We start from the raw sequence: 27,661 nt of genomic DNA on the forward strand, positions 1-27,661 counted from the left end.
CAAGGCTAAGCCAAATGACAATGCCTGCCAAAAATAGCTTCAACTCATTGGTGTTCCTTTCCACGGAAGTCTTTAGTAAAAGGCAAAAAACTTGATTTTGAAAAGAAACCAGAGTAAGTACAGCCCTTTGATGAAGAACAGCCAAAGACCCTAGTCGTCCCAGTCAAAACACTCATGGTACGCCTGACTTGCCCCGCGATCCAAATCCCAGGCCACACCCATTCCCCTACCCCTGCCCACAATATCACTGTGGCAATATTTCCTCTCTGTCCTGTGTTTTTCTGCCAATTAAAAGTGCAAATCTCGCTGTATTTTTTGAGACTTCATTTTGCTGTTGATTGGCTTTTACTCCAGTTGTCATGTTTTACAGCCATTTGAGACTGGGAGCCCAATGAGGTTCGCCAAGGGACATGGGTGATGAGGAGTCAACAGAGCCTATTTTGCCACAACGCCAGGCCATGAAGACAGCATCCAGTGGGACTCATTTGTTTCTCAGTCCAATGGCAATTTGAGCAATGGGCCGCTCCGTTTGCGTTGATATTTGGTTGTCCACAAGGCAGGAGAAGGGTGCGCCATTTCCAGCGGCGCTGCAATACCGGGTCGATGCGTGGAGTGAACGGAGCAAGCCCCTTTTTCAGCCCCCGACACAAAAAACATATGTTTAATGCTGTCGTCTTATTGAGGACATATCAGATATTAAACTGATGAGAACAGATACTACAGCCAAAAGGCCGAAAAGTGATGTGGCCCAACCGTTAGCTGCCCAACGCAGTCTTCAGGCACAAGTGTCACTTGTCACAGTGCAATACTTTTCACTGGGCATCAAACACCTAAATCTAGCTCAGGCTTAAAATGGCTTTTCTGATCTTCACAAAAGCACAACGCTAAAACAAATGACAATGCCTGCCAAAAATAGCTTCAACTCATTGGTGTTCCTTTCCACGGAAGTCTTTAGTAAAAGGCGAAAGACTTGATTTTGAAAAGAAACCAGAGTAAGTACAGCCCTTTGATGAAGAACAGCCAAAGACCCTAGTTGTCCCAGTCAAAACACTCATGGTACGCCTGACTTGCCCCGCGATCCAAATCCCAGGCCACACCCATTCCCCTACCCCTGCCCACAATATCACCGTGGCAATATTTCCTCTCTGTCCTGTGTTTTTCTGCCAATTAAAAGTGCAAATCTCGCTGTATTTTTTGAGACTTCATTTTGCTGTTGATTGGCTTTTACTCCAGTTGTCATGTTTTACAGCCATTTGAGACTGGGAGCCCAATGAGGTTCGCCAAGGGACATGGGTGATGAGGAGTCAACAGAGCCTATTTTGCCACAACGCCAGGCCATGAAGACAGCATCCAGTGGGACTCATTTGTTTCTCAGTCCAATGGCAATTTGAGCAATGGGCCGCTCCGTTTGCGTTGATATTTGGTTGTCCACAAGGCAGGAGAAGGGTGCGCCATTTCCAGCGGCGCTGCAATACCGGGTCGATGCGTGGAGTGAACGGAGCAAGCCCCTTTTTCAGCCCCCGACACAAAAAACATATGTTTAATGTTGTCGTCTTATTGAGGACATATCAGATATTAAACTGATGAGAACAGATACTACAGCCAAAAGGCTGAAAAGTGATGTGGCCCAACCGTTAGCTGCCCAACGCAATCTTCAGGCACAAGTGTCACTTGTCACAGTGCAATACTTTTCACTGGGCATCAAACACCTAAATCTAGCTCAGGCTTAAAATGGCTTTTCTGATCTTCACAAAAGCACAAGGCTAAGCCAAATGACAATGCCTGCCAAAAATAGCTTCAACTCATTGGTGTTCCTTTCCACGGAAGTCTTTAGTAAAAGGCAAAAGACTTGATTTTGAAAAGAAACCAGAGTAAGTACAGCCCTTTGATGAAGAACAGCCAAAGACCCTAGTCGTCCCAGTCAAAACACTCATGGTACGCCTGACTTGCCCCGCGATCCAAATCCCAGGCCACACCCATTCCCCTACCCCTGCCCACAATATCACCGTGGCAATATTTCCTCTCTGTCCTGTGTTTTTCTGCCAATTAAAAGTGCAAATCTCGCTGTATTTTTTGAGACTTCATTTTGCTGTTGATTGGCTTTTACTCCAGTTGTCATGTTTTACAGCCATTTGAGACTGGGAGCCCAATGAGGTTCGCCAAGGGACATGGGTGATGAGGAGTCAACAGAGCCTATTTTGCCACAACGCCAGGCCATGAAGACAGCATCCAGTGGGACTCATTTGTTTCTCAGTCCAATGGCAATTTGAGCAATGGGCCGCTCCGTTTGCGTTGATATTTGGTTGTCCACAAGGCAGGAGAAGGGTGCGCCATTTCCAGCGGCGCTGCAATACCGGGTCGATGCGTGGAGTGAACGGAGCAAGCCCCTTTTTCAGCCCCCGACACAAAAAACATATGTTTAATGCTGTCGTCTTATTGAGGACATATCAGATATTAAACTGATGAGAACATTTACTACAGCCAAAAGGCCGAAAAGTGATGTGGCCCAACCGTTAGCTGCCCAACGCAATCTTCAGGCACAAGTGTCACTTGTCACAGTGCAATACTTTTCACTGGGCATCAAACACCTAAATCTAGCTCAGGCTTAAAATGGCTTTTCTGATCTTCACAAAAGCACAAGGCTCAGCTAAACGGCAAAGCCTGCCAAAAAAAGCTTCAACTCATTGGTGTTCCTTTCCACGGAAGTCGTTAGTAAAAGGCGAAAGACTTGTGCGTTATGAAAAGAAACCAGAGTAAGTACAGCCCTTTGATGAAGAACAGCCAAAGACCCTAGTCGTCCCAGTCGAAACACTCACGGTACGCCTGACTTGCCCCGCGATCCAAATCCCAGGCCACACCCATTCCCCTACCCCTGCCCACAATATCACTGTGGCAATATTTCCTCTCTGTCCTGTGTTTTTCTGCCAATTAAAAGTGCAAATCTCGCTGTATTTTTTGAGACTTCATTTTGCTGTTGATTGGCTTTTACTCCAGTTGTCATGTTTTACAGCCATTTGAGACTGGGAGCCCAATGAGGTTCGCCAAGGGACATGGGTGATGAGGAGTCAACAGAGCCTATTTTGCCACAACGCCAGGCCATGAAGACAGCATCCAGTGGGACTCATTTGTTTCTCAGTCCAATGGCAATTTGAGCAATGGGCCGCTCCGTTTGCGTTGATATTTGGTTGTCCACAAGGCAGGAGAAGGGTGCGCCATTTCCAGCGGCGCTGCAATACCGGGTCGATGCGTGGAGTGAACGGAGCAAGCCCCTTTTTCAGCCCCCGACACAAAAAACATATGTTTAATGCTGTCGTCTTATTGAGAACATATCAGATATTAAACTGATGAGAACAGATACTACAGCCAAAAGGCCAAAAAGTGATGTGGCCCAACCGTTAGCTGCCCAACACAATCTTCAGGCACCAGTGTCACTTGTCACAGTGCAATACTTTTCACTGGGCATCAAACACCTAAATCTAGCTCAGGCTTAAAATGGCTTTTCTGATCTTCACAAAAGCACAACGCTAAAACAAATGACAATGCCTGCCAAAAATAGCTTCAACTCATTGGTGTTCCTTTCCACGGAAATCTTTAGTAAAAGGCGAAAGACTTGATTTTGAAAAGAAACCAGAGTAAGTACAGCCCTTTGATGAAGAACAGCCAGAGACCCTAGTCGTCCCAGTCAAAACACTCATGGTACGCCTGACTTGCCCCGCGATCCAAATCCCAGGCCACACCCATTCCCCTACCCCTGCCCACAATATCACCGTGGCAATATTTCCTCTCTGTCCTGTGTTTTTCTGCCAATTACAAGTGCAAATCTCGCTGTATTTTTTGAGACTTCATTTTGCTGTTGATTGGCTTTTACTCCAGTTGTCATGTTTTACAGCCATTTGAGACTGGGAGCTCAATGAGGTTCGCCAAGGGACATGGGTGATGAGGAGTCAACAGAGCCTATTTTGCCACAACGCCAGGCCATGAAGACAGCATCCAGTGGGACTCATTTGTTTCTCAGTCCAATGGCAATTTGAGCAATGGGCCGCTCCGTTTGCGTTGACATTTGGTTGTCCACAAGGCAGGAGAAGGGTGCGCCATTTCCAGCGGCGCTGCAATACCGGGTCGATGCGTGGAGTGAACGGAGCAAGCCCCTTTTTCAGCCCCCGACACAAAAAACATATGTTTAATGTTGTCGTCTTATTGAGGACATATCAGATATTAAACTGATGAGAACAGATACTACAGCCAAAAGGCCGAAAAGTGATGTGGCCCAACTGTTAGCTGCCCAACGCAATCTTCAGGCACAAGTGTCACTTGTCACAGTGCAATACTTTTCACTGGGCATCAAACACCTAAATCTAGCTCAGGCTTAAAATGGCTTTTCTGATCTTCACAAAAGCACAAGGCTCAGCTAAACGGCAAAGCCTGCCAAAAATAGCTTCAACGCATTGGTGTTCCTTTCCACGGAAGTCTTTAGTAAAAGGCGAAAGACTTGTGCGTTATGAAAAGAAACCAGAGTAAGTACAGCCCTTTGATGAAGAACAGCCAAAGACCCTAGTCGTCCCAGTCAAAACACTCACGGTACGCCTGACTTGCCCCGCGATCCAAATCCCAGGCCACACCCATTCATCTACCCCTGCCCACAATATCACCGTGGCAATATTTCCTCTCTGTCCTGTGTTTTTCTGCCAATTAAAAGTGCAAATCTCGCTGTATTTTTTGAGACTTCATTTTGCTGTTGATTGGCTTTTACTCCAGTTGTCATGTTTTACAGCCATTTGAGACTGGGAGCCCAATGAGGTTCGCCAAGGGACATGGGTGATGAGGAGTCAACAGAGCCTATTTTGCCACAACGCCAGGCCATGAAGACAGCATCCAGTGGGACTCATTTGTTTCTCAGTCCAATGGCAATTTGAGCAATGGGCCGCTCCGTTTGCGTTGATATTTGGTTGTCCACAAGGCAGGAGAAGGGTGCGCCATTTCCAGCGGCGCTGCAATAACGGGTTGATGCGTGGAGTGAACGGAGCAAGCCCCTTTTTCAGCCCCCGACACAAAAAACATATGTTTAATGTTGTCGTCTTATTGAGGACATATCAGATATTAAACTGATGAGAACATTTACTACAGCCAAAAGGCCGAAAAGTGATGTGGCCCAACCGTTAGCTGCCCAACGCAATCTTCAGGCACAAGTGTCACTTGTCACAGTGCAATACTTTTCACTGGGCATCAAACACCTAAATCTAGCTCAGGCTTAAAATGGCTTTTCTGATCTTCACAAAAGCACAAGGCTAAGCCAATTGACAATGCCTGCCAAAAATAGCTTCAACTCATTGGTGTTCCTTTCCACGGAAGTCTTTAGTAAAAGGCGAAAGACTTGTGCGTTATGAAAAGAAACCAGAGTAAGTACAGCCCTTTGATGAAGAACAGCCAAAGACCCTAGTCGTCCCAGTCAAAACACTCATGGTACGCCTGACTTGCCCCGCGATCCAAATCCCAGGCCACACCCATTCCCCTACCCCTGCCCACAATATCACCGTGGCAATATTTCCTCTCTGTCCTGTGTTTTTCTGCCAATTAAAAGTGCAAATCTCGCTGTATTTTTTGAGACTTCATTTTGCTGTTGATTGGCTTTTACTCCAGTTGTCATGTTTTACAGCCATTTGAGACTGGGAGCCCAATGAGGTTCGCCAAGGGACATGGGTGATGAGGAGTCAACAGAGCCTATTTTGCCACAACGCCAGGCCATGAAGACAGCATCCAGTGGGACTCATTTGTTTCTCAGTCCAATGGCAATTTGAGCAATGGGCCGCTCCGTTTGCGTTGATATTTGGTTGTCCACAAGGCAGGAGAAGGGTGCGCCATTTCCAGCGGCGCTGCAATACCGGGTCGATGCGTGGAGTGAACGGAGCAAGCCCCTTTTTCAGCCCCCGACACAAAAAACATATGTTTAATGCTGTCGTCTTATTGAGAACATATCAGATATTAAACTGATGAGAACAGATACTACAGCCAAAAGGCCAAAAAGTGATGTGGCCCAACCGTTAGCTGCCCAACGCAATCTTCAGGCACAAGTGTCACTTGTCACAGTGCAATACTTTTCACTGGGCATCAAACACCTAAATCTAGCTCAGGCTTAAAATGGCTTTTCTGATCTTCACAAAAGCACAACGCTAAGCCAAATGACAATGCCTGCCAAAAATAGCTTCAACTCATTGGTGTTCCTTTCCACGGAAGTCTTTAGTAAAAGGCGAAAGACTTGATTTTGAAAAGAAACCAGAGTAAGTACAGCCCTTTGATGAAGAACAGCCAGAGACCCTAGTCGTCCCAGTCAAAACACTCATGGTACGCCTGACTTGCCCCGCGATCCAAATCCCAGGCCACACCCATTCCCCTACCCCTGCCCACAATATCACCGTGGCAATATTTCCTCTCTGTCCTGTGTTTTTCTGCCAATTAAAAGTGCAAATCTCGCTGTATTTTTTGAGACTTCATTTTGCTGTTGATTGGCTTTTACTCCAGTTGTCATGTTTTACAGCCATTTGAGACTGGGAGCTCAATGAGGTTCGCCAAGGGACATGGGTGATGAGGAGTCAACAGAGCCTATTTTGCCACAACGCCAGGCCATGAAGACAGCATCCAGTGGGACTCATTTGTTTCTCAGTCCAATGGCAATTTGAGCAATGGGCCGCTCCGTTTGCGTTGACATTTGGTTGTCCACAAGGCAGGAGAAGGGTGCGCCATTTCCAGCGGCGCTGCAATACCGGGTCGATGCGTGGAGTGAACGGAGCAAGCCCCTTTTTCAGCCCCCGACACAAAAAACATATGTTTAATGTTGTCGTCTTATTGAGGACATATCAGATATTAAACTGATGAGAACAGATACTACAGCCAAAAGGCCGAAAAGTGATGTGGCCCAACCGTTAGCTGCCCAACGCAATCTTCAGGCACAAGTGTCACTTGTCACAGTGCAATACTTTTCACTGGGCATCAAACACCTAAATCTAGCTCAGGCTTAAAATGGCTTTTCTGATCTTCACAAAAGCACAAGGCTGAGCTAAACGGCAAAGCCTGCCAAAAATAGCTTCAACGCATTGGTGTTCCTTTCCACGGAAGTCTTTAGTAAAAGGCGAAAGACTTGTGCGTTATGAAAAGAAACCAGAGTAAGTACAGCCCTTTGATGAAGAACAGCCAAAGACCCTAGTCGTCCCAGTCAAAACACTCACGGTACGCCTGACTTGCCCCGCGATCCAAATCCCAGGCCACACGCATTCCCCTACCCCTGCCCACAATATCACTGTGGCAATATTTCCTCTCTGTCCTGTGTTTTTCTGCCAATTAAAAGTGCAAATCTCGCTGTATTTTTTGAGACTTCATTTTGCTGTTGATTGGCTTTTACTCCAGTTGTCATGTTTTACAGCCATTTGAGACTGGGAGCCCAATGAGGTTCGCCAAGGGACATGGGTGATGAGGAGTCAACAGAGCCTATTTTGCCACAACGCCAGGCCATGAAGACAGCATCCAGTGGGACTCATTTGTTTCTCAGTCCAATGGCAATTTGAGCAATGGGCCGCTCCGTTTGCGTTGATATTTGGTTGTCCACAAGGCAGGAGAAGGGTGCGCCATTTCCAGCGGCGCTGCAATACCGGGTCGATGCGTGGAGTGAACGGAGCAAGCCCCTTTTTCAGCCCCCGACACAAAAAACATATGTTTAATGTTGTCGTCTTATTGAGGACCTATCAGATATTAAACTGATGAGAACATTTACTACAGCCAAAAGGCCGAAAAGTGATGTGGCCCAAACGTTAGCTGCCCAACGCAATCTTCAGGCACAAGTGTCACTTGTCACTGTGCAATACTTTTCACTGGGCATCAAACACCTAAATCTAGCTCAGGCTTAAAATGGCTTTTCTGATCTTCACAAAAGCACAAGGTTCAGCCAAATGGCAAAGCCTGCCAAAAATAGCTTCAACTCATTGGTGTTCCTTTCCACGGAAGTCTTTAGTAAAAGGCGAAAGACTTGACTTTGAAAAGAAACCAGAGTAAGTACAGCCCTTTGATGAAGAACAGCCAAAGACCCTAGTCGTCCCAGTCAAAACACTCATGGTACGCCTGACTTGCCCCGCGATCCAAATCCCAGGCCACACCCATTCCCCTACCCCTGCCCACAATATCACCGTGGCAATATTTCCTCTCTGTCCTGTGTTTTTCTGCCAATTAAAAGTGCAAATCTCGCTGTATTTTTTGAGACTTCATTTTGCTGTTGATTGGCTTTTACTCCAGTTGTCATGTTTTACAGCCATTTGAGACTGGGAGCCCAATGAGGTTCGCCAAGGGACATGGGTGATGAGGAGTCAACAGAGCCTATTTTGCCACAACGCCAGGCCATGAAGACAGCATCCAGTGGGACTCATTTGTTTCTCAGTCCAATGGCAATTTGAGCAATGGGCCGCTCCGTTTGCGTTGATATTTGGTTGTCCACAAGGCAGGAGAAGGGTGCGCCATTTCCAGCGGCGCTGCAATACCGGGTCGATGCGTGGAGTGAACGGAGCAAGCCCCTTTTTCAGCCCCCGACACAAAAAACATATGTTTAATGCTGTCGTCTTATTGAGGACATATCAGATATTAAACTGATGAGAACATTTACTACAGCCAAAAGGCCGAAAAGTGATGTGGCCCAACCGTTAGCTGCCCAACGCAATCTTCAGGCACAAGTGTCACTTGTCACAGTGCAATACTTTTCACTGGGCATCAAACACCTAAATCTAGCTCAGGCTTAAAATGGCTTTTCTGATCTTCACAAAAGCACAAGGCTCAGCTAAACGGCAAAGCCTGCCAAAAATAGCTTCAACGCATTGGTGTTCCTTTCCACAGAAGTCTTTAGTAAAAGGCGAAAGACTTGTGCGTTATGAAAAGAAACCAGAGTAAGTACAGCCCTTTGATGAAGAACAGCCAAAGACCCTAGTCGTCCCAGTCGAAACACTCACGGTACGCCTGACTTGCCCCGCGATCCAAATCCCAGGCCACACCCATTCCCCTACCCCTGCCCACAATATCACTGTGGCAATATTTCCTCTCTGTCCTGTGTTTTTCTACCAATTAAAAGTGCAAATCTCGCTGTATTTTTTGAGACTTCATTTTGCTGTTGATTGGCTTTTACTCCAGTTGTCATGTTTTACAGCCATTTGAGACTGGGAGCCCAATGAGGTTCGCCAAGGGACATGGGTGATGAGGAGTCAACAGAGCCTATTTTGCCACAACGCCAGGCCATGAAGACAGCATCCAGTGGGACTCATTTGTTTCTCAGTCCAATGGCAATTTGAGCAATGGGCCGCTCCGTTTGCGTTGATATTTGGTTATCCACAAGGCAGGAGAAGGGTGCGCCATTTCCAGCGGCGCTGCAATACCGGGTCGATGCGTGGAGTGAACGGAGCAAGCCCCTTTTTCAGCCCCCGACACAAAAAACATATGTTTAATGCTGTCGTCTTATTGAGAACATATCAGATATTAAACTGATGAGAACAGATACTACAGCCAAAAGGCCAAAAAGTGATGTGGCCCAACCGTTAGCTGCCCAACACAATCTTCAGGCACCAGTGTCACTTGTCACAGTGCAATACTTTTCACTGGGCATCAAACACCTAAATCTAGCTCAGGCTTAAAATGGCTTTTCTGATCTTCACAAAAGCACAACGCTAAAACAAATGACAATGCCTGCCAAAAATAGCTTCAACTCATTGGTGTTCCTTTCCACGGAAATCTTTAGTAAAAGGCGAAAGACTTGATTTTGAAAAGAAACCAGAGTAAGTACAGCCCTTTGATGAAGAACAGCCAAAGACCCTAGTCGTCCCAGTCAAAACACTCATGGTACGCCTGACTTGCCCCGCGATCCAAATCCCAGGCCACACCCATTCCCCTACCCCTGCCCACAATATCACCGTGGCAATATTTCCTCTCTGTCCTGTGTTTTTCTGCCAATTAAAAGTGCAAATCTCGCTGTATTTTTTGAGACTTCATTTTGCTGTTGATTGGCTTTTACTCCAGTTGTCATGTTTTACAGCCATTTGAGACTGGGAGCCCAATGAGGTTCGCCAAGGGACATGGGTGATGAGGAGTCAACAGAGCCTATTTTGCCACAACGCCAGGCCATGAAGACAGCATCCAGTGGGACTCATTTGTTTCTCAGTCCAATGGCAATTTGAGCAATGGGCCGCTCCGTTTGCGTTGATATTTGGTTGTCCACAAGGCAGGAGAAGGGTGCGCCATTTCCAGCGGCGCTGCAATACCGGGTCGATGCGTGGAGTGAACGGAGCAAGCCCCTTTTTCAGCCCCCGACACAAAAAACATATGTTTAATGTTGTCGTCTTATTGAGGACATATCAGATATTAAACTGATGAGAACAGATACTACAGCCAAAAGGCTGAAAAGTGATGTGGCCCAACCGTTAGCTGCCCAACGCAATCTTCAGGCACAAGTGTCACTTGTCACAGTGCAATACTTTTCACCGGGCATCAAACACCTAAATCTAGCTCAGGCTTAAAATGGCTTTTCTGATCTTCACAAAAGCACAAGGCTCAGCTAAACGGCAAAGCCTGCCAAAAATAGCTTCAACGCATTGGTGTTCCTTTCCACAGAAGTCTTTAGTAAAAGGCGAAAGACTTGTGCGTTATGAAAAGAAACCAGAGTAAGTACAGCCCTTTGATGAAGAACAGCCAAAGACCCTAGTCGTCCCAGTCAAAACACTCACGGTACGCCTGACTTGCCCCGCGATCCAAATCCCAGGCCACACGCATTCCCCTACCCCTGCCCACAATATCACTGTGGCAATATTTCCTCTCTGTCCTGTGTTTTTCTGCCAATTAAAAGTGCAAATCTCGCTGTATTTTTTGAGACTTCATTTTGCTGTTGATTGGCTTTTACTCCAGTTGTCATGTTTTACAGCCATTTGAGACTGGGAGCCCAATGAGGTTCGCCAAGGGACATGGGTGATGAGGAGTCAACAGAGCCTATTTTGCCACAACGCCAGGCCATGAAGACAGCATCCAGTGGGACTCATTTGTTTCTCAGTCCAATGGCAATTTGAGCAATGGGCCGCTCCGTTTGCGTTGATATTTGGTTGTCCACAAGGCAGGAGAAGGGTGCGCCATTTCCAGCGGCGCTGCAATACCGGGTCGATGCGTGGAGTGAACGGAGCAAGCCCCTTTTTCAGCCCCCGACACAAAAAACATATGTTTAATGCTGTCGTCTTATTGAGAACATATCAGATATTAAACTGATGAGAACAGATACTACAGCCAAAAGGCCAAAAAGTGATGTGGCCCAACCGTTAGCTGCCCAACGCAATCTTCAGGCACAAGTGTCACTTGTCACAGTGCAATACTTTTCACTGGGCATCAAACACCTAAATCTAGCTCAGGCTTAAAATGGCTTTTCTGATCTTCACAAAAGCACAACGCTAAGCCAAATGACAATGCCTGCCAAAAATAGCTTCAACGCATTGGTGTTCCTTTCCACGGAAGTCTTTAGTAAAAGGCGAAAGACTTGATTTTGAAAAGAAACCAGAGTAAGTACAGCCCTTTGATGAAGAACAGCCAGAGACCCTAGTCGTCCCAGTCAAAACACTCATGGTACGCCTGACTTGCCCCGCGATCCAAATCCCAGGCCACACCCATTCCCCTACCCCTGCCCACAATATCACCGTGGCAATATTTCCTCTCTGTCCTGTGTTTTTCTGCCAATTACAAGTGCAAATCTCGCTGTATTTTTTGAGACTTCATTTTGCTGTTGATTGGCTTTTACTCCAGTTGTCATGTTTTACAGCCATTTGAGACTGGGAGCTCAATGAGGTTCGCCAAGGGACATGGGTGATGAGGAGTCAACAGAGCCTATTTTGCCACAACGCCAGGCCATGAAGACAGCATCCAGTGGGACTCATTTGTTTCTCAGTCCAATGGCAATTTGAGCAATGGGCCGCTCCGTTTGCGTTGACATTTGGTTGTCCACAAGGCAGGAGAAGGGTGCGCCATTTCCAGCGGCGCTGCAATACCGGGTCGATGCGTGGAGTGAACGGAGCAAGCCCCTTTTTCAGCCCCCGACACAAAAAACATATGTTTAATGTTGTCGTCTTATTGAGGACATATCAGATATTAAACTGATGAGAACAGATACTACAGCCAAAAGGCCGAAAAGTGATGTGGCCCAACTGTTAGCTGCCCAACGCAATCTTCAGGCACAAGTGTCACTTGTCACAGTGCAATACTTTTCACTGGGCATCAAACACCTAAATCTAGCTCAGGCTTAAAATGGCTTTTCTGATCTTCACAAAAGCACAAGGCTCAGCTAAACGGCAAAGCCTGCCAAAAATAGCTTCAACGCATTGGTGTTCCTTTCCACGGAAGTCTTTAGTAAAAGGCGAAAGACTTGTGCGTTATGAAAAGAAACCAGAGTAAGTACAGCCCTTTGATGAAGAACAGCCAAAGACCCTAGTCGTCCCAGTCAAAACACTCACGGTACGCCTGACTTGCCCCGCGATCCAAATCCCAGGCCACACCCATTCATCTACCCCTGCCCACAATATCACCGTGGCAATATTTCCTCTCTGTCCTGTGTTTTTCTGCCAATTAAAAGTGCAAATCTCGCTGTATTTTTTGAGACTTCATTTTGCTGTTGATTGGCTTTTACTCCAGTTGTCATGTTTTACAGCCATTTGAGACTGGGAGCCCAATGAGGTTCGCCAAGGGACATGGGTGATGAGGAGTCAACAGAGCCTATTTTGCCACAACGCCAGGCCATGAAGACAGCATCCAGTGGGACTCATTTGTTTCTCAGTCCAATGGCAATTTGAGCAATGGGCCGCTCCGTTTGCGTTGATATTTGGTTGTCCACAAGGCAGGAGAAGGGTGCGCCATTTCCAGCGGCGCTGCAATAACGGGTCGATGCGTGGAGTGAACGGAGCAAGCCCCTTTTTCAGCCCCCGACACAAAAAACATATGTTTAATGTTGTCGTCTTATTGAGGACATATCAGATATTAAACTGATGAGAACATTTACTACAGCCAAAAGGCCGAAAAGTGATGTGGCCCAACCGTTAGCTGCCCAACGCAGTCTTCAGGCACAAGTGTCACTTGTCACAGTGCAATACTTTTCACTGGGCATCAAACACCTAAATCTAGCTCAGGCTTAAAATGGCTTTTCTGATCTTCACAAAAGCACAAGGCTAAGCCAATTGACAATGCCTGCCAAAAATAGCTTCAACTCATTGGTGTTCCTTTCCACGGAAGTCTTTAGTAAAAGGCGAAAGACTTGTGCGTTATGAAAAGAAACCAGAGTAAGTACAGCCCTTTGATGAAGAACAGCCAAAGACCCTAGTCGTCCCAGTCAAAACACTCATGGTACGCCTGACTTGCCCCGCGATCCAAATCCCAGGCCACACCCATTCCCCTACCCCTGCCCACAATATCACCGTGGCAATATTTCCTCTCTGTCCTGTGTTTTTCTGCCAATTAAAAGTGCAAATCTCGCTGTATTTTTTGAGACTTCATTTTGCTGTTGATTGGCTTTTACTCCAGTTGTCATGTTTTACAGCCATTTGAGACTGGGAGCCCAATGAGGTTCGCCAAGGGACATGGGTGATGAGGAGTCAACAGAGCCTATTTTGCCACAACGCCAGGCCATGAAGACAGCATCCAGTGGGACTCATTTGTTTCTCAGTCCAATGGCAATTTGAGCAATGGGCCGCTCCGTTTGCGTTGATATTTGGTTGTCCACAAGGCAGGAGAAGGGTGCGCCATTTCCAGCGGCGCTGCAATACCGGGTCGATGCGTGGAGTGAACGGAGCAAGCCCCTTTTTCAGCCCCCGACACAAAAAACATATGTTTAATGTTGTCGTCTTATTGAGGACATATCAGATATTAAACTGATGAGAACAGATACTACAGCCAAAAGGCTGAAAAGTGATGTGGCCCAACCGTTAGCTGCCCAACGCAATCTTCAGGCACAAGTGTCACTTGTCACAGTGCAATACTTTTCACTGGGCATCAAACACCTAAATCTAGCTCAGGCTTAAAATGGCTTTTCTGATCTTCACAAAAGCACAAGGCTCAGCTAAACGGCAAAGCCTGCCAAAAATAGCTTCAACGCATTGGTGTTCCTTTCCACAGAAGTTTTTAGTAAAAGGCGAAAGACTTGTGCGTTATGAAAAGAAACCAGAGTAAGTACAGCCCTTTGATGAAGAACAGCCAAAGACCCTAGTCGTCCCAGTCAAAACACTCACGGTACGCCTGACTTGCCCCGCGATCCAAATCCCAGGCCACACCCATTCCCCTACCCCTGCCCACAATATCACTGTGGCAATATTTCCTCTCTGTCCTGTGTTTTTCTGCCAATTAAAAGTGCAAATCTCGCTGTATTTTTTGAGACTTCATTTTGCTGTTGATTGGCTTTTACTCCAGTTGTCATGTTTTACAGCCATTTGAGACTGGGAGCCCAATGAGGTTCGCCAAGGGACATGGGTGATGAGGAGTCAACAGAGCCTATTTTGCCACAACGCCAGGCCATGAAGACAGCATCCAGTGGGACTCATTTGTTTCTCAGTCCAATGGCAATTTGAGCAATGGGCCGCTCCGTTTGCGTTGATATTTGGTTGTCCACAAGGCAGGAGAAGGGTGCGCCATTTCCAGCGGCGCTGCAATACCGGGTCGATGCGTGGAGTGAACGGAGCAAGCCCCTTTTTCAGCCCCCGACACAAAAAACATATGTTTAATGCTGTCGTCTTATTGAGAACATATCAGATATTAAACTGATGAGAACAGATACTACAGCCAAAAGGCCAAAAAGTGATGTGGCCCAACCGTTAGCTGCCCAACGCAATCTTCAGGCACAAGTGTCACTTGTCACAGTGCAATACTTTTCACTGGGCATCAAACACCTAAATCTAGCTCAGGCTTAAAATGGCTTTTCTGATCTTCACAAAAGCACAACGCTAAGCCAAATGACAATGCCTGCCAAAAATAGCTTCAACTCATTGGTGTTCCTTTCCACGGAAGTCTTTAGTAAAAGGCGAAAGACTTGATTTTGAAAAGAAACCAGAGTAAGTACAGCCCTTTGATGAAGAACAGCCAGAGACCCTAGTCGTCCCAGTCAAAACACTCATGGTACGCCTGACTTGCCCCGCGATCCAAATCCCAGGCCACACCCATTCCCCTACCCCTGCCCACAATATCACCGTGGCAATATTTCCTCTCTGTCCTGTGTTTTTCTGCCAATTAAAAGTGCAAATCTCGCTGTATTTTTTGAGACTTCATTTTGCTGTTGATTGGCTTTTACTCCAGTTGTCATGTTTTACAGCCATTTGAGACTGGGAGCTCAATGAGGTTCGCCAAGGGACATGGGTGATGAGGAGTCAACAGAGCCTATTTTGCCACAACGCCAGGCCATGAAGACAGCATCCAGTGGGACTCATTTGTTTCTCAGTCCAATGGCAATTTGAGCAATGGGCCGCTCCGTTTGCGTTGACATTTGGTTGTCCACAAGGCAGAAGAAGGGTGCGCCATTTCCAGCGGCGCTGCAATACCGGGTCGATGCGTGGAGTGAACGGAGCAAGCCCCTTTTTCAGCCCCCGACACAAAAAACATATGTTTAATGTTGTCGTCTTATTGAGGACATATCAGATATTAAACTGATGAGAACAGATACTACAGCCAAAAGGCCGAAAAGTGATGTGGCCCAACCGTTAGCTGCCCAACGCAATCTTCAGGCACAAGTGTCACTTGTCACAGTGCAATACTTTTCACTGGGCATCAAACACCTAAATCTAGCTCAGGCTTAAAATGGCTTTTCTGATCTTCACAAAAGCACAAGGCTCAGCTAAACGGCAAAGCCTGCCAAAAATAGCTTCAACGCATTGGTGTTCCTTTCCACGGAAGTCTTTAGTAAAAGGCGAAAGACTTGTGCGTTATGAAAAGAAACCAGAGTAAGTACAGCCCTTTGATGAAGAACAGCCAAAGACCCTAGTCGTCCCAGTCAAAACACTCACGGTACGCCTGACTTGCCCCGCGATCCAAATCCCAGGCCACACCCATTCATCTACCCCTGCCCACAATATCACCGTGGCAATATTTCCTCTCTGTCCTGTGTTTTTCTGCCAATTAAAAGTGCAAATCTCGCTGTATTTTTTGAGACTTCATTTTGCTGTTGATTGGCTTTTACTCCAGTTGTCATGTTTTACAGCCATTTGAGACTGGGAGCCCAATGAGGTTCGCCAAGGGACATGGGTGATGAGGAGTCAACAGAGCCTATTTTGCCACAACGCCAGGCCATGAAGACAGCATCCAGTGGGACTCATTTGTTTCTCAGTCCAATGGCAATTTGAGCAATGGGCCGCTCCGTTTGCGTTGATATTTGGTTGTCCACAAGGCAGGAGAAGGGTGCGCCATTTCCAGCGGCGCTGCAATACCGGGTCGATGCGTGGAGTGAACGGAGCAAGCCCCTTTTTCAGCCCCCGACACAAAAAACATATGTTTAATGTTGTCGTCTTATTGAGGACCTATCAGATATTAAACTGATGAGAACATTTACTACAGCCAAAAGGCCGAAAAGTGATGTGGCCCAAACGTTAGCTGCCCAACGCAATCTTCAGGCACAAGTGTCACTTGTCACTGTGCAATACTTTTCACTGGGCATCAAACACCTAAATCTAGCTCAGGCTTAAAATGGCTTTTCTGATCTTCACAAAAGCACAAGGTTCAGCCAAATGGCAAAGCCTGCCAAAAATAGCTTCAACTCATTGGTGTTCCTTTCCACGGAAGTCTTTAGTAAAAGGCGAAAGACTTGACTTTGAAAAGAAACCAGAGTAAGTACAGCCCTTTGATGAAGAACAGCCAAAGACCCTAGTCGTCCCAGTCAAAACACTCATGGTACGCCTGACTTGCCCCGCGATCCAAATCCCAGGCCACACCCATTCCCCTACCCCTGCCCACAATATCACCGTGGCAATATTTCCTCTCTGTCCTGTGTTTTTCTGCCAATTAAAAGTGCAAATCTCGCTGTATTTTTTGAGACTTCATTTTGCTGTTGATTGGCTTTTACTCCAGTTGTCATGTTTTACAGCCATTTGAGACTGGGAGCCCAATGAGGTTCGCCAAGGGACATGGGTGATGAGGAGTCAACAGAGCCTATTTTGCCACAACGCCAGGCCATGAAGACAGCATCCAGTGGGACTCATTTGTTTCTCAGTCCAATGGCAATTTGAGCAATGGGCCGCTCCGTTTGCGTTGATATTTGGTTGTCCACAAGGCAGGAGAAGGGTGCGCCATTTCCAGCGGCGCTGCAATACCGGGTCGATGCGTGGAGTGAACGGAGCAAGCCCCTTTTTCAGCCCCCGACACAAAAAACATATGTTTAATGTTGTCGTCTTATTGAGGACCTATCAGATATTAAACTGATGAGAACATTTACTACAGCCAAAAGGCCGAAAAGTGATGTGGCCCAAACGTTAGCTGCCCAACGCAATCTTCAGGCACAAGTGTCACTTGTCACTGTGCAATACTTTTCACTGGGCATCAAACACCTAAATCTAGCTCAGGCTTAAAATGGCTTTTCTGATCTTCACAAAAGCACAAGGTTCAGCCAAATGACAAAGCCTGCCAAAAATAGCTTCAACTCATTGGTGTTCCTTTCCACGGAAGTCTTTAGTAAAAGGCGAAAGACTTGACTTTGAAAAGAAACCAGAGTAAGTACAGCCCTTTGATGAAGAACAGCCAAAGACCCTAGTCGTCCCAGTCAAAACACTCATGGTACGCCTGACTTGCCCCGCGATCCAAATCCCAGGCCACACGCATTCCCCTACCCCTGCCCACAATATCACTGTGGCAATATTTCCTCTCTGTCCTGTGTTTTTCTGCCAATTAAAAGTGCAAATCTCGCTGTATTTTTTGAGACTTCATTTTGCTGTTGATTGGCTTTTACTCCAGTTGTCATGTTTTACAGCCATTTGAGACTGGGAGCCCAATGAGGTTCGCCAAGGGACATGGGTGATGAGGAGTCAACAGAGCCTATTTTGCCACAACGCCAGGCCATGAAGACAGCATCCAGTGGGACTCATTTGTTTCTCAGTCCAATGGCAATTTGAGCAATGGGCCGCTCCGTTTGCGTTGATATTTGGTTGTCCACAAGGCAGGAGAAGGGTGCGCCATTTCCAGCGGCGCTGCAATACCGGGTCGATGCGTGGAGTGAACGGAGCAAGCCCCTTTTTCAGCCCCCGACACAAAAAACATATGTTTAATGCTGTCGTCTTATTGAGAACATATCAGATATTAAACTGATGAGAACAGATACTACAGCCAAAAGGCCAAAAAGTGATGTGGCCCAACCGTTAGCTGCCCAACGCAATCTTCAGGCACAAGTGTCACTTGTCACAGTGCAATACTTTTCACTGGGCATCAAACACCTAAATCTAGCTCAGGCTTAAAATGGCTTTTCTGATCTTCACAAAAGCACAACGCTAAGCCAAATGACAATGCCTGCCAAAAATAGCTTCAACGCATTGGTGTTCCTTTCCACGGAAGTCTTTAGTAAAAGGCAAAAGACTTGATTTTGAAAAGAAACCAGAGTAAGTACAGCCCTTTGATGAAGAACAGCCAGAGACCCTAGTCGTCCCAGTCAAAACACTCATGGTACGCCTGACTTGCCCCGCGATCCAAATCCCAGGCCACACCCATTCCCCTACCCCTGCCCACAATATCACCGTGGCAATATTTCCTCTCTGTCCTGTGTTTTTCTGCCAATTACAAGTGCAAATCTCGCTGTATTTTTTGAGACTTCATTTTGCTGTTGATTGGCTTTTACTCCAGTTGTCATGTTTTACAGCCATTTGAGACTGGGAGCTCAATGAGGTTCGCCAAGGGACATGGGTGATGAGGAGTCAACAGAGCCTATTTTGCCACAACGCCAGGCCATGAAGACAGCATCCAGTGGGACTCATTTGTTTCTCAGTCCAATGGCAATTTGAGCAATGGGCCGCTCCGTTTGCGTTGACATTTGGTTGTCCACAAGGCAGGAGAAGGGTGCGCCATTTCCAGCGGCGCTGCAATACCGGGTCGATGCGTGGAGTGAACGGAGCAAGCCCCTTTTTCAGCCCCCGACACAAAAAACATATGTTTAATGTTGTCGTCTTATTGAGGACATATCAGATATTAAACTGATGAGAACAGATACTACAGCCAAAAGGCCGAAAAGTGATGTGGCCCAACTGTTAGCTGCCCAACGCAATCTTCAGGCACAAGTGTCACTTGTCACAGTGCAATACTTTTCACTGGGCATCAAACACCTAAATCTAGCTCAGGCTTAAAATGGCTTTTCTGATCTTCACAAAAGCACAAGGCTCAGCTAAACGGCAAAGCCTGCCAAAAATAGCTTCAACGCATTGGTGTTCCTTTCCACGGAAGTCTTTAGTAAAAGGCGAAAGACTTGTGCGTTATGAAAAGAAACCAGAGTAAGTACAGCCCTTTGATGAAGAACAGCCAAAGACCCTAGTCGTCCCAGTCAAAACACTCACGGTACGCCTGACTTGCCCCGCGATCCAAATCCCAGGCCACACCCATTCATCTACCCCTGCCCACAATATCACCGTGGCAATATTTCCTCTCTGTCCTGTGTTTTTCTGCCAATTAAAAGTGCAAATCTCGCTGTATTTTTTGAGACTTCATTTTGCTGTTGATTGGCTTTTACTCCAGTTGTCATGTTTTACAGCCATTTGAGACTGGGAGCCCAATGAGGTTCGCCAAGGGACATGGGTGATGAGGAGTCAACAGAGCCTATTTTGCCACAACGCCAGGCCATGAAGACAGCATCCAGTGGGACTCATTTGTTTCTCAGTCCAATGGCAATTTGAGCAATGGGCCGCTCCGTTTGCGTTGATATTTGGTTGTCCACAAGGCAGGAGAAGGGTGCGCCATTTCCAGCGGCGCTGCAATAACGGGTCGATGCGTGGAGTGAACGGAGCAAGCCCCTTTTTCAGCCCCCGACACAAAAAACATATGTTTAATGTTGTCGTCTTATTGAGGACATATCAGATATTAAACTGATGAGAACATTTACTACAGCCAAAAGGCCGAAAAGTGATGTGGCCCAACCGTTAGCTGCCCAACGCAATCTTCAGGCACAAGTGTCACTTGTCACAGTGCAATACTTTTCACTGGGCATCAAACACCTAAATCTAGCTCAGGCTTAAAATGGCTTTTCTGATCTTCACAAAAGCACAAGGCTAAGCCAATTGACAATGCCTGCCAAAAATAGCTTCAACTCATTGGTGTTCCTTTCCACGGAAGTCTTTAGTAAAAGGCGAAAGACTTGTGCGTTATGAAAAGAAACCAGAGTAAGTACAGCCCTTTGATGAAGAACAGCCAAAGACCCTAGTCGTCCCAGTCAAAACACTCATGGTACGCCTGACTTGCCCCGCGATCCAAATCCCAGGCCACACCCATTCCCCTACCCCTGCCCACAATATCACCGTGGCAATATTTCCTCTCTGTCCTGTGTTTTTCTGCCAATTAAAAGTGCAAATCTCGCTGTATTTTTTGAGACTTCATTTTGCTGTTGATTGGCTTTTACTCCAGTTGTCATGTTTTACAGCCATTTGAGACTGGGAGCCCAATGAGGTTCGCCAAGGGACATGGGTGATGAGGAGTCAACAGAGCCTATTTTGCCACAACGCCAGGCCATGAAGACAGCATCCAGTGGGACTCATTTGTTTCTCAGTCCAATGGCAATTTGAGCAATGGGCCGCTCCGTTTGCGTTGATATTTGGTTGTCCACAAGGCAGGAGAAGGGTGCGCCATTTCCAGCGGCGCTGCAATACCGGGTCGATGCGTGGAGTGAACGGAGCAAGCCCCTTTTTCAGCCCCCGACACAAAAAACATATGTTTAATGTTGTCGTCTTATTGAGGACATATCAGATATTAAACTGATGAGAACAGATACTACAGCCAAAAGGCTGAAAAGTGATGTGGCCCAACCGTTAGCTGCCCAACGCAATCTTCAGGCACAAGTGTCACTTGTCACAGTGCAATACTTTTCACTGGGCATCAAACACCTAAATCTAGCTCAGGCTTAAAATGGCTTTTCTGATCTTCACAAAAGCACAAGGCTCAGCTAAACGGCAAAGCCTGCCAAAAATAGCTTCAACGCATTGGTGTTCCTTTCCACAGAAGTTTTTAGTAAAAGGCGAAAGACTTGTGCGTTATGAAAAGAAACCAGAGTAAGTACAGCCCTTTGATGAAGAACAGCCAAAGACCCTAGTCGTCCCAGTCAAAACACTCACGGTACGCCTGACTTGCCCCGCGATCCAAATCCCAGGCCACACCCATTCCCCTACCCCTGCCCACAATATCACTGTGGCAATATTTCCTCTCTGTCCTGTGTTTTTCTGCCAATTAAAAGTGCAAATCTCGCTGTATTTTTTGAGACTTCATTTTGCTGTTGATTGGCTTTTACTCCAGTTGTCATGTTTTACAGCCATTTGAGACTGGGAGCCCAATGAGGTTCGCCAAGGGACATGGGTGATGAGGAGTCAACAGAGCCTATTTTGCCACAACGCCAGGCCATGAAGACAGCATCCAGTGGGACTCATTTGTTTCTCAGTCCAATGGCAATTTGAGCAATGGGCCGCTCCGTTTGCGTTGATATTTGGTTGTCCACAAGGCAGGAGAAGGGTGCGCCATTTCCAGCGGCGCTGCAATACCGGGTCGATGCGTGGAGTGAACGGAGCAAGCCCCTTTTTCAGCCCCCGACACAAAAAACATATGTTTAATGCTGTCGTCTTATTGAGAACATATCAGATATTAAACTGATGAGAACAGATACTACAGCCAAAAGGCCAAAAAGTGATGTGGCCCAACCGTTAGCTGCCCAACGCAATCTTCAGGCACAAGTGTCACTTGTCACAGTGCAATACTTTTCACTGGGCATCAAACACCTAAATCTAGCTCAGGCTTAAAATGGCTTTTCTGATCTTCACAAAAGCACAACGCTAAGCCAAATGACAATGCCTGCCAAAAATAGCTTCAACTCATTGGTGTTCCTTTCCACGGAAGTCTTTAGTAAAAGGCGAAAGACTTGATTTTGAAAAGAAACCAGAGTAAGTACAGCCCTTTGATGAAGAACAGCCAGAGACCCTAGTCGTCCCAGTCAAAACACTCATGGTACGCCTGACTTGCCCCGCGATCCAAATCCCAGGCCACACCCATTCCCCTACCCCTGCCCACAATATCACCGTGGCAATATTTCCTCTCTGTCCTGTGTTTTTCTGCCAATTAAAAGTGCAAATCTCGCTGTATTTTTTGAGACTTCATTTTGCTGTTGATTGGCTTTTACTCCAGTTGTCATGTTTTACAGCCATTTGAGACTGGGAGCTCAATGAGGTTCGCCAAGGGACATGGGTGATGAGGAGTCAACAGAGCCTATTTTGCCACAACGCCAGGCCATGAAGACAGCATCCAGTGGGACTCATTTGTTTCTCAGTCCAATGGCAATTTGAGCAATGGGCCGCTCCGTTTGCGTTGACATTTGGTTGTCCACAAGGCAGAAGAAGGGTGCGCCATTTCCAGCGGCGCTGCAATACCGGGTCGATGCGTGGAGTGAACGGAGCAAGCCCCTTTTTCAGCCCCCGACACAAAAAACATATGTTTAATGTTGTCGTCTTATTGAGGACATATCAGATATTAAACTGATGAGAACAGATACTACAGCCAAAAGGCCGAAAAGTGATGTGGCCCAACCGTTAGCTGCCCAACGCAATCTTCAGGCACAAGTGTCACTTGTCACAGTGCAATACTTTTCACTGGGCATCAAACACCTAAATCTAGCTCAGGCTTAAAATGGCTTTTCTGATCTTCACAAAAGCACAAGGCTCAGCTAAACGGCAAAGCCTGCCAAAAATAGCTTCAACGCATTGGTGTTCCTTTCCACGGAAGTCTTTAGTAAAAGGCGAAAGACTTGTGCGTTATGAAAAGAAACCAGAGTAAGTACAGCCCTTTGATGAAGAACAGCCAAAGACCCTAGTCGTCCCAGTCAAAACACTCACGGTACGCCTGACTTGCCCCGCGATCCAAATCCCAGGCCACACCCATTCATCTACCCCTGCCCACAATATCACCGTGGCAATATTTCCTCTCTGTCCTGTGTTTTTCTGCCAATTAAAAGTGCAAATCTCGCTGTATTTTTTGAGACTTCATTTTGCTGTTGATTGGCTTTTACTCCAGTTGTCATGTTTTACAGCCATTTGAGACTGGGAGCCCAATGAGGTTCGCCAAGGGACATGGGTGATGAGGAGTCAACAGAGCCTATTTTGCCACAACGCCAGGCCATGAAGACAGCATCCAGTGGGACTCATTTGTTTCTCAGTCCAATGGCAATTTGAGCAATGGGCCGCTCCGTTTGCGTTGATATTTGGTTGTCCACAAGGCAGGAGAAGGGTGCGCCATTTCCAGCGGCGCTGCAATACCGGGTCGATGCGTGGAGTGAACGGAGCAAGCCCCTTTTTCAGCCCCCGACACAAAAAACATATGTTTAATGTTGTCGTCTTATTGAGGACCTATCAGATATTAAACTGATGAGAACATTTACTACAGCCAAAAGGCCGAAAAGTGATGTGGCCCAAACGTTAGCTGCCCAACGCAATCTTCAGGCACAAGTGTCACTTGTCACTGTGCAATACTTTTCACTGGGCATCAAACACCTAAATCTAGCTCAGGCTTAAAATGGCTTTTCTGATCTTCACAAAAGCACAAGGTTCAGCCAAATGGCAAAGCCTGCCAAAAATAGCTTCAACTCATTGGTGTTCCTTTCCACGGAAGTCTTTAGTAAAAGGCGAAAGACTTGACTTTGAAAAGAAACCAGAGTAAGTACAGCCCTTTGATGAAGAACAGCCAAAGACCCTAGTCGTCCCAGTCAAAACACTCATGGTACGCCTGACTTGCCCCGCGATCCAAATCCCAGGCCACACCCATTCCCCTACCCCTGCCCACAATATCACCGTGGCAATATTTCCTCTCTGTCCTGTGTTTTTCTGCCAATTAAAAGTGCAAATCTCGCTGTATTTTTTGAGACTTCATTTTGCTGTTGATTGGCTTTTACTCCAGTTGTCATGTTTTACAGCCATTTGAGACTGGGAGCCCAATGAGGTTCGCCAAGGGACATGGGTGATGAGGAGTCAACAGAGCCTATTTTGCCACAACGCCAGGCCATGAAGACAGCATCCAGTGGGACTCATTTGTTTCTCAGTCCAATGGCAATTTGAGCAATGGGCCGCTCCGTTTGCGTTGATATTTGGTTGTCCACAAGGCAGGAGAAGGGTGCGCCATTTCCAGCGGCGCTGCAATACCGGGTCGATGCGTGGAGTGAACGGAGCAAGCCCCTTTTTCAGCCCCCGACACAAAAAACATATGTTTAATGTTGTCGTCTTATTGAGGACCTATCAGATATTAAACTGATGAGAACAGATACTACAGCCAAAAGGCTGAAAAGTGATGTGGCCCAACCGTTAGCTGCCCAACGCAATCTTCAGGCACAAGTGTCACTTGTCACAGTGCAATACTTTTCACTGGGCATCAAACACCTAAATCTAGCTCAGGCTTAAAATGGCTTTTCTGATCTTCACAAAAGCACAAGGCTCAGCTAAACGGCAAAGCCTGCCAAAAATAGCTTCAACGCATTGGTGTTCCTTTCCACAGAAGTTTTTAGTAAAAGGCGAAAGACTTGTGCGTTATGAAAAGAAACCAGAGTAAGTACAGCCCTTTGATGAAGAACAGCCAAAGACCCTAGTCGTCCCAGTCAAAACACTCACGGTACGCCTGACTTGCCCCGCGATCCAAATCCCAGGCCACACCCATTCCCCTACCCCTGCCCACAATATCACTGTGGCAATATTTCCTCTCTGTCCTGTGTTTTTCTGCCAATTAAAAGTGCAAATCTCGCTGTATTTTTTGAGACTTCATTTTGCTGTTGATTGGCTTTTACTCCAGTTGTCATGTTTTACAGCCATTTGAGACTGGGAGCCCAATGAGGTTCGCCAAGGGACATGGGTGATGAGGAGTCAACAGAGCCTATTTTGCCACAACGCCAGGCCATGAAGACAGCATCCAGTGGGACTCATTTGTTTCTCAGTCCAATGGCAATTTGAGCAATGGGCCGCTCCGTTTGCGTTGATATTTGGTTGTCCACAAGGCAGGAGAAGGGTGCGCCATTTCCAGCGGCGCTGCAATACCGGGTCGATGCGTGGAGTGAACGGAGCAAGCCCCTTTTTCAGCCCCCGACACAAAAAACATATGTTTAATGCTGTCGTCTTATTGAGAACATATCAGATATTAAACTGATGAGAACAGATACTACAGCCAAAAGGCCAAAAAGTGATGTGGCCCAACCGTTAGCTGCCCAACGCAATCTTCAGGCACAAGTGTCACTTGTCACAGTGCAATACTTTTCACTGGGCATCAAACACCTAAATCTAGCTCAGGCTTAAAATGGCTTTTCTGATCTTCACAAAAGCACAACGCTAAGCCAAATGACAATGCCTGCCAAAAATAGCTTCAACTCATTGGTGTTCCTTTCCACGGAAGTCTTTAGTAAAAGGCGAAAGACTTGATTTTGAAAAGAAACCAGAGTAAGTACAGCCCTTTGATGAAGAACAGCCAGAGACCCTAGTCGTCCCAGTCAAAACACTCATGGTACGCCTGACTTGCCCCGCGATCCAAATCCCAGGCCACACCCATTCCCCTACCCCTGCCCACAATATCACCGTGGCAATATTTCCTCTCTGTCCTGTGTTTTTCTGCCAATTAAAAGTGCAAATCTCGCTGTATTTTTTGAGACTTCATTTTGCTGTTGATTGGCTTTTACTCCAGTTGTCATGTTTTACAGCCATTTGAGACTGGGAGCTCAATGAGGTTCGCCAAGGGACATGGGTGATGAGGAGTCAACAGAGCCTATTTTGCCACAACGCCAGGCCATGAAGACAGCATCCAGTGGGACTCATTTGTTTCTCAGTCCAATGGCAATTTGAGCAATGGGCCGCTCCGTTTGCGTTGACATTTGGTTGTCCACAAGGCAGAAGAAGGGTGCGCCATTTCCAGCGGCGCTGCAATACCGGGTCGATGCGTGGAGTGAACGGAGCAAGCCCCTTTTTCAGCCCCCGACACAAAAAACATATGTTTAATGTTGTCGTCTTATTGAGGACATATCAGATATTAAACTGATGAGAACAGATACTACAGCCAAAAGGCCGAAAAGTGATGTGGCCCAACCGTTAGCTGCCCAACGCAATCTTCAGGCACAAGTGTCACTTGTCACAGTGCAATACTTTTCACTGGGCATCAAACACCTAAATCTAGCTCAGGCTTAAAATGGCTTTTCTGATCTTCACAAAAGCACAAGGCTCAGCTAAACGGCAAAGCCTGCCAAAAATAGCTTCAACGCATTGGTGTTCCTTTCCACGGAAGTCTTTAGTAAAAGGCGAAAGACTTGTGCGTTATGAAAAGAAACCAGAGTAAGTACAGCCCTTTGATGAAGAACAGCCAAAGACCCTAGTCGTCCCAGTCAAAACACTCACGGTACGCCTGACTTGCCCCGCGATCCAAATCCCAGGCCACACCCATTCATCTACCCCTGCCCACAATATCACCGTGGCAATATTTCCTCTCTGTCCTGTGTTTTTCTGCCAATTAAAAGTGCAAATCTCGCTGTATTTTTTGAGACTTCATTTTGCTGTTGATTGGCTTTTACTCCAGTTGTCATGTTTTACAGCCATTTGAGACTGGGAGCCCAATGAGGTTCGCCAAGGGACATGGGTGATGAGGAGTCAACAGAGCCTATTTTGCCACAACGCCAGGCCATGAAGACAGCATCCAGTGGGACTCATTTGTTTCTCAGTCCAATGGCAATTTGAGCAATGGGCCGCTCCGTTTGCGTTGATATTTGGTTGTCCACAAGGCAGGAGAAGGGTGCGCCATTTCCAGCGGCGCTGCAATACCGGGTCGATGCGTGGAGTGAACGGAGCAAGCCCCTTTTTCAGCCCCCGACACAAAAAACATATGTTTAATGTTGTCGTCTTATTGAGGACCTATCAGATATTAAACTGATGAGAACATTTACTACAGCCAAAAGGCCGAAAAGTGATGTGGCCCAAACGTTAGCTGCCCAACGCAATCTTCAGGCACAAGTGTCACTTGTCACTGTGCAATACTTTTCACTGGGCATCAAACACCTAAATCTAGCTCAGGCTTAAAATGGCTTTTCTGATCTTCACAAAAGCACAAGGTTCAGCCAAATGGCAAAGCCTGCCAAAAATAGCTTCAACTCATTGGTGTTCCTTTCCACGGAAGTCTTTAGTAAAAGGCGAAAGACTTGACTTTGAAAAGAAACCAGAGTAAGTACAGCCCTTTGATGAAGAACAGCCAAAGACCCTAGTCGTCCCAGTCAAAACACTCATGGTACGCCTGACTTGCCCCGCGATCCAAATCCCAGGCCACACCCATTCCCCTACCCCTGCCCACAATATCACCGTGGCAATATTTCCTCTCTGTCCTGTGTTTTTCTGCCAATTAAAAGTGCAAATCTCGCTGTATTTTTTGAGACTTCATTTTGCTGTTGATTGGCTTTTACTCCAGTTGTCATGTT

The 27,661-nt window shown here is 46.7% G+C and overlaps 23 non-coding genes and 40 pseudogenes across 23 annotated transcripts; all 63 read right to left on the minus strand.

Annotated features, from left to right (window-relative positions):
- Positions 1-8: 8 nt before the first annotated feature.
- LOC144466027 (U5 spliceosomal RNA) lies at positions 9-117 on the minus strand (annotated as a pseudogene).
- A 445-nt stretch (positions 118-562) lies between these two features.
- On the minus strand, positions 563-743 carry LOC144465337 (U2 spliceosomal RNA; annotated as a pseudogene).
- Positions 744-886: 143 nt separating this feature from the next.
- LOC144465996 (U5 spliceosomal RNA) lies at positions 887-996 on the minus strand. Its single transcript, XR_013493047.1, has one exon. It is a non-coding gene; the product is annotated as a U5 spliceosomal RNA (small nuclear RNA).
- Positions 997-1,441: 445 nt separating this feature from the next.
- Positions 1,442-1,622, minus strand: LOC144466288 (U2 spliceosomal RNA; annotated as a pseudogene).
- Positions 1,623-1,766: 144 nt separating this feature from the next.
- Positions 1,767-1,875, minus strand: LOC144465994 (U5 spliceosomal RNA; annotated as a pseudogene).
- Positions 1,876-2,320: 445 nt separating this feature from the next.
- Positions 2,321-2,501, minus strand: LOC144466458 (U2 spliceosomal RNA; annotated as a pseudogene).
- Positions 2,502-2,644: 143 nt separating this feature from the next.
- LOC144465944 (U5 spliceosomal RNA) lies at positions 2,645-2,757 on the minus strand. Its single transcript, XR_013493021.1, has one exon. It is a non-coding gene; the product is annotated as a U5 spliceosomal RNA (small nuclear RNA).
- Positions 2,758-3,202: 445 nt separating this feature from the next.
- Positions 3,203-3,383, minus strand: LOC144465648 (U2 spliceosomal RNA; annotated as a pseudogene).
- Positions 3,384-3,526: 143 nt separating this feature from the next.
- On the minus strand, positions 3,527-3,636 carry LOC144466031 (U5 spliceosomal RNA). The gene has a single exon (XR_013493075.1). It is a non-coding gene; the product is annotated as a U5 spliceosomal RNA (small nuclear RNA).
- A 445-nt stretch (positions 3,637-4,081) lies between these two features.
- LOC144465531 (U2 spliceosomal RNA) lies at positions 4,082-4,262 on the minus strand (annotated as a pseudogene).
- A 143-nt stretch (positions 4,263-4,405) lies between these two features.
- On the minus strand, positions 4,406-4,518 carry LOC144465558 (U5 spliceosomal RNA). The gene has a single exon (XR_013492691.1). It is a non-coding gene; the product is annotated as a U5 spliceosomal RNA (small nuclear RNA).
- A 445-nt stretch (positions 4,519-4,963) lies between these two features.
- LOC144465265 (U2 spliceosomal RNA) lies at positions 4,964-5,144 on the minus strand (annotated as a pseudogene).
- A 144-nt stretch (positions 5,145-5,288) lies between these two features.
- Positions 5,289-5,400, minus strand: LOC144465324 (U5 spliceosomal RNA). The gene has a single exon (XR_013492484.1). It is a non-coding gene; the product is annotated as a U5 spliceosomal RNA (small nuclear RNA).
- A 445-nt stretch (positions 5,401-5,845) lies between these two features.
- On the minus strand, positions 5,846-6,026 carry LOC144465659 (U2 spliceosomal RNA; annotated as a pseudogene).
- A 144-nt stretch (positions 6,027-6,170) lies between these two features.
- LOC144465970 (U5 spliceosomal RNA) lies at positions 6,171-6,279 on the minus strand (annotated as a pseudogene).
- Positions 6,280-6,724: 445 nt separating this feature from the next.
- On the minus strand, positions 6,725-6,905 carry LOC144465642 (U2 spliceosomal RNA; annotated as a pseudogene).
- Positions 6,906-7,056: 151 nt separating this feature from the next.
- LOC144465724 (U5 spliceosomal RNA) lies at positions 7,057-7,161 on the minus strand (annotated as a pseudogene).
- Positions 7,162-7,606: 445 nt separating this feature from the next.
- Positions 7,607-7,787, minus strand: LOC144465185 (U2 spliceosomal RNA; annotated as a pseudogene).
- Positions 7,788-7,930: 143 nt separating this feature from the next.
- On the minus strand, positions 7,931-8,040 carry LOC144466013 (U5 spliceosomal RNA). Its single transcript, XR_013493063.1, has one exon. It is a non-coding gene; the product is annotated as a U5 spliceosomal RNA (small nuclear RNA).
- Positions 8,041-8,485: 445 nt separating this feature from the next.
- Positions 8,486-8,666, minus strand: LOC144466459 (U2 spliceosomal RNA; annotated as a pseudogene).
- Positions 8,667-8,809: 143 nt separating this feature from the next.
- Positions 8,810-8,922, minus strand: LOC144465866 (U5 spliceosomal RNA). The gene has a single exon (XR_013492952.1). It is a non-coding gene; the product is annotated as a U5 spliceosomal RNA (small nuclear RNA).
- A 445-nt stretch (positions 8,923-9,367) lies between these two features.
- LOC144465670 (U2 spliceosomal RNA) lies at positions 9,368-9,548 on the minus strand (annotated as a pseudogene).
- A 143-nt stretch (positions 9,549-9,691) lies between these two features.
- LOC144466032 (U5 spliceosomal RNA) lies at positions 9,692-9,801 on the minus strand. The gene has a single exon (XR_013493076.1). It is a non-coding gene; the product is annotated as a U5 spliceosomal RNA (small nuclear RNA).
- Positions 9,802-10,246: 445 nt separating this feature from the next.
- On the minus strand, positions 10,247-10,427 carry LOC144466300 (U2 spliceosomal RNA; annotated as a pseudogene).
- A 143-nt stretch (positions 10,428-10,570) lies between these two features.
- On the minus strand, positions 10,571-10,683 carry LOC144465867 (U5 spliceosomal RNA). The gene has a single exon (XR_013492953.1). It is a non-coding gene; the product is annotated as a U5 spliceosomal RNA (small nuclear RNA).
- Positions 10,684-11,128: 445 nt separating this feature from the next.
- On the minus strand, positions 11,129-11,309 carry LOC144465681 (U2 spliceosomal RNA; annotated as a pseudogene).
- A 144-nt stretch (positions 11,310-11,453) lies between these two features.
- On the minus strand, positions 11,454-11,562 carry LOC144466034 (U5 spliceosomal RNA; annotated as a pseudogene).
- Positions 11,563-12,007: 445 nt separating this feature from the next.
- On the minus strand, positions 12,008-12,188 carry LOC144465753 (U2 spliceosomal RNA; annotated as a pseudogene).
- A 143-nt stretch (positions 12,189-12,331) lies between these two features.
- LOC144465560 (U5 spliceosomal RNA) lies at positions 12,332-12,444 on the minus strand. The gene has a single exon (XR_013492692.1). It is a non-coding gene; the product is annotated as a U5 spliceosomal RNA (small nuclear RNA).
- Positions 12,445-12,889: 445 nt separating this feature from the next.
- LOC144465276 (U2 spliceosomal RNA) lies at positions 12,890-13,070 on the minus strand (annotated as a pseudogene).
- Positions 13,071-13,214: 144 nt separating this feature from the next.
- On the minus strand, positions 13,215-13,326 carry LOC144465325 (U5 spliceosomal RNA). Its single transcript, XR_013492485.1, has one exon. It is a non-coding gene; the product is annotated as a U5 spliceosomal RNA (small nuclear RNA).
- Positions 13,327-13,771: 445 nt separating this feature from the next.
- On the minus strand, positions 13,772-13,952 carry LOC144466311 (U2 spliceosomal RNA; annotated as a pseudogene).
- Positions 13,953-14,095: 143 nt separating this feature from the next.
- On the minus strand, positions 14,096-14,208 carry LOC144465949 (U5 spliceosomal RNA). Its single transcript, XR_013493026.1, has one exon. It is a non-coding gene; the product is annotated as a U5 spliceosomal RNA (small nuclear RNA).
- Positions 14,209-14,653: 445 nt separating this feature from the next.
- On the minus strand, positions 14,654-14,834 carry LOC144465692 (U2 spliceosomal RNA; annotated as a pseudogene).
- A 144-nt stretch (positions 14,835-14,978) lies between these two features.
- Positions 14,979-15,087, minus strand: LOC144465971 (U5 spliceosomal RNA; annotated as a pseudogene).
- A 445-nt stretch (positions 15,088-15,532) lies between these two features.
- On the minus strand, positions 15,533-15,713 carry LOC144465864 (U2 spliceosomal RNA; annotated as a pseudogene).
- A 143-nt stretch (positions 15,714-15,856) lies between these two features.
- On the minus strand, positions 15,857-15,969 carry LOC144465561 (U5 spliceosomal RNA). Its single transcript, XR_013492693.1, has one exon. It is a non-coding gene; the product is annotated as a U5 spliceosomal RNA (small nuclear RNA).
- Positions 15,970-16,414: 445 nt separating this feature from the next.
- LOC144465186 (U2 spliceosomal RNA) lies at positions 16,415-16,595 on the minus strand (annotated as a pseudogene).
- Positions 16,596-16,738: 143 nt separating this feature from the next.
- Positions 16,739-16,848, minus strand: LOC144466015 (U5 spliceosomal RNA). The gene has a single exon (XR_013493064.1). It is a non-coding gene; the product is annotated as a U5 spliceosomal RNA (small nuclear RNA).
- Positions 16,849-17,293: 445 nt separating this feature from the next.
- LOC144465187 (U2 spliceosomal RNA) lies at positions 17,294-17,474 on the minus strand (annotated as a pseudogene).
- Positions 17,475-17,617: 143 nt separating this feature from the next.
- Positions 17,618-17,727, minus strand: LOC144466011 (U5 spliceosomal RNA). Its single transcript, XR_013493061.1, has one exon. It is a non-coding gene; the product is annotated as a U5 spliceosomal RNA (small nuclear RNA).
- A 445-nt stretch (positions 17,728-18,172) lies between these two features.
- Positions 18,173-18,353, minus strand: LOC144465703 (U2 spliceosomal RNA; annotated as a pseudogene).
- A 144-nt stretch (positions 18,354-18,497) lies between these two features.
- On the minus strand, positions 18,498-18,606 carry LOC144466037 (U5 spliceosomal RNA; annotated as a pseudogene).
- A 445-nt stretch (positions 18,607-19,051) lies between these two features.
- On the minus strand, positions 19,052-19,232 carry LOC144465975 (U2 spliceosomal RNA; annotated as a pseudogene).
- Positions 19,233-19,375: 143 nt separating this feature from the next.
- Positions 19,376-19,488, minus strand: LOC144465562 (U5 spliceosomal RNA). Its single transcript, XR_013492694.1, has one exon. It is a non-coding gene; the product is annotated as a U5 spliceosomal RNA (small nuclear RNA).
- Positions 19,489-19,933: 445 nt separating this feature from the next.
- Positions 19,934-20,114, minus strand: LOC144465277 (U2 spliceosomal RNA; annotated as a pseudogene).
- A 144-nt stretch (positions 20,115-20,258) lies between these two features.
- On the minus strand, positions 20,259-20,370 carry LOC144465327 (U5 spliceosomal RNA). The gene has a single exon (XR_013492486.1). It is a non-coding gene; the product is annotated as a U5 spliceosomal RNA (small nuclear RNA).
- Positions 20,371-20,815: 445 nt separating this feature from the next.
- Positions 20,816-20,996, minus strand: LOC144466322 (U2 spliceosomal RNA; annotated as a pseudogene).
- Positions 20,997-21,139: 143 nt separating this feature from the next.
- On the minus strand, positions 21,140-21,252 carry LOC144465950 (U5 spliceosomal RNA). The gene has a single exon (XR_013493027.1). It is a non-coding gene; the product is annotated as a U5 spliceosomal RNA (small nuclear RNA).
- A 445-nt stretch (positions 21,253-21,697) lies between these two features.
- On the minus strand, positions 21,698-21,878 carry LOC144465714 (U2 spliceosomal RNA; annotated as a pseudogene).
- Positions 21,879-22,022: 144 nt separating this feature from the next.
- LOC144465972 (U5 spliceosomal RNA) lies at positions 22,023-22,131 on the minus strand (annotated as a pseudogene).
- Positions 22,132-22,576: 445 nt separating this feature from the next.
- LOC144466055 (U2 spliceosomal RNA) lies at positions 22,577-22,757 on the minus strand (annotated as a pseudogene).
- A 143-nt stretch (positions 22,758-22,900) lies between these two features.
- Positions 22,901-23,013, minus strand: LOC144465563 (U5 spliceosomal RNA). Its single transcript, XR_013492695.1, has one exon. It is a non-coding gene; the product is annotated as a U5 spliceosomal RNA (small nuclear RNA).
- Positions 23,014-23,458: 445 nt separating this feature from the next.
- LOC144465188 (U2 spliceosomal RNA) lies at positions 23,459-23,639 on the minus strand (annotated as a pseudogene).
- Positions 23,640-23,782: 143 nt separating this feature from the next.
- On the minus strand, positions 23,783-23,892 carry LOC144466016 (U5 spliceosomal RNA). The gene has a single exon (XR_013493065.1). It is a non-coding gene; the product is annotated as a U5 spliceosomal RNA (small nuclear RNA).
- Positions 23,893-24,337: 445 nt separating this feature from the next.
- LOC144465592 (U2 spliceosomal RNA) lies at positions 24,338-24,518 on the minus strand (annotated as a pseudogene).
- A 143-nt stretch (positions 24,519-24,661) lies between these two features.
- LOC144465951 (U5 spliceosomal RNA) lies at positions 24,662-24,774 on the minus strand. Its single transcript, XR_013493029.1, has one exon. It is a non-coding gene; the product is annotated as a U5 spliceosomal RNA (small nuclear RNA).
- A 445-nt stretch (positions 24,775-25,219) lies between these two features.
- LOC144465725 (U2 spliceosomal RNA) lies at positions 25,220-25,400 on the minus strand (annotated as a pseudogene).
- Positions 25,401-25,544: 144 nt separating this feature from the next.
- LOC144465973 (U5 spliceosomal RNA) lies at positions 25,545-25,653 on the minus strand (annotated as a pseudogene).
- Positions 25,654-26,098: 445 nt separating this feature from the next.
- LOC144466066 (U2 spliceosomal RNA) lies at positions 26,099-26,279 on the minus strand (annotated as a pseudogene).
- Positions 26,280-26,422: 143 nt separating this feature from the next.
- Positions 26,423-26,535, minus strand: LOC144465564 (U5 spliceosomal RNA). The gene has a single exon (XR_013492696.1). It is a non-coding gene; the product is annotated as a U5 spliceosomal RNA (small nuclear RNA).
- A 445-nt stretch (positions 26,536-26,980) lies between these two features.
- On the minus strand, positions 26,981-27,161 carry LOC144465189 (U2 spliceosomal RNA; annotated as a pseudogene).
- Positions 27,162-27,304: 143 nt separating this feature from the next.
- LOC144466017 (U5 spliceosomal RNA) lies at positions 27,305-27,414 on the minus strand. Its single transcript, XR_013493066.1, has one exon. It is a non-coding gene; the product is annotated as a U5 spliceosomal RNA (small nuclear RNA).
- Between the last annotated feature and the right edge of the window lie 247 nt (positions 27,415-27,661).

The sequence above is a fragment of the Epinephelus lanceolatus genome, chromosome 12 (assembly GCF_041903045.1).
Source record: "Epinephelus lanceolatus isolate andai-2023 chromosome 12, ASM4190304v1, whole genome shotgun sequence".
NCBI lineage: Eukaryota > Metazoa > Chordata > Actinopteri > Perciformes > Serranidae > Epinephelus > Epinephelus lanceolatus.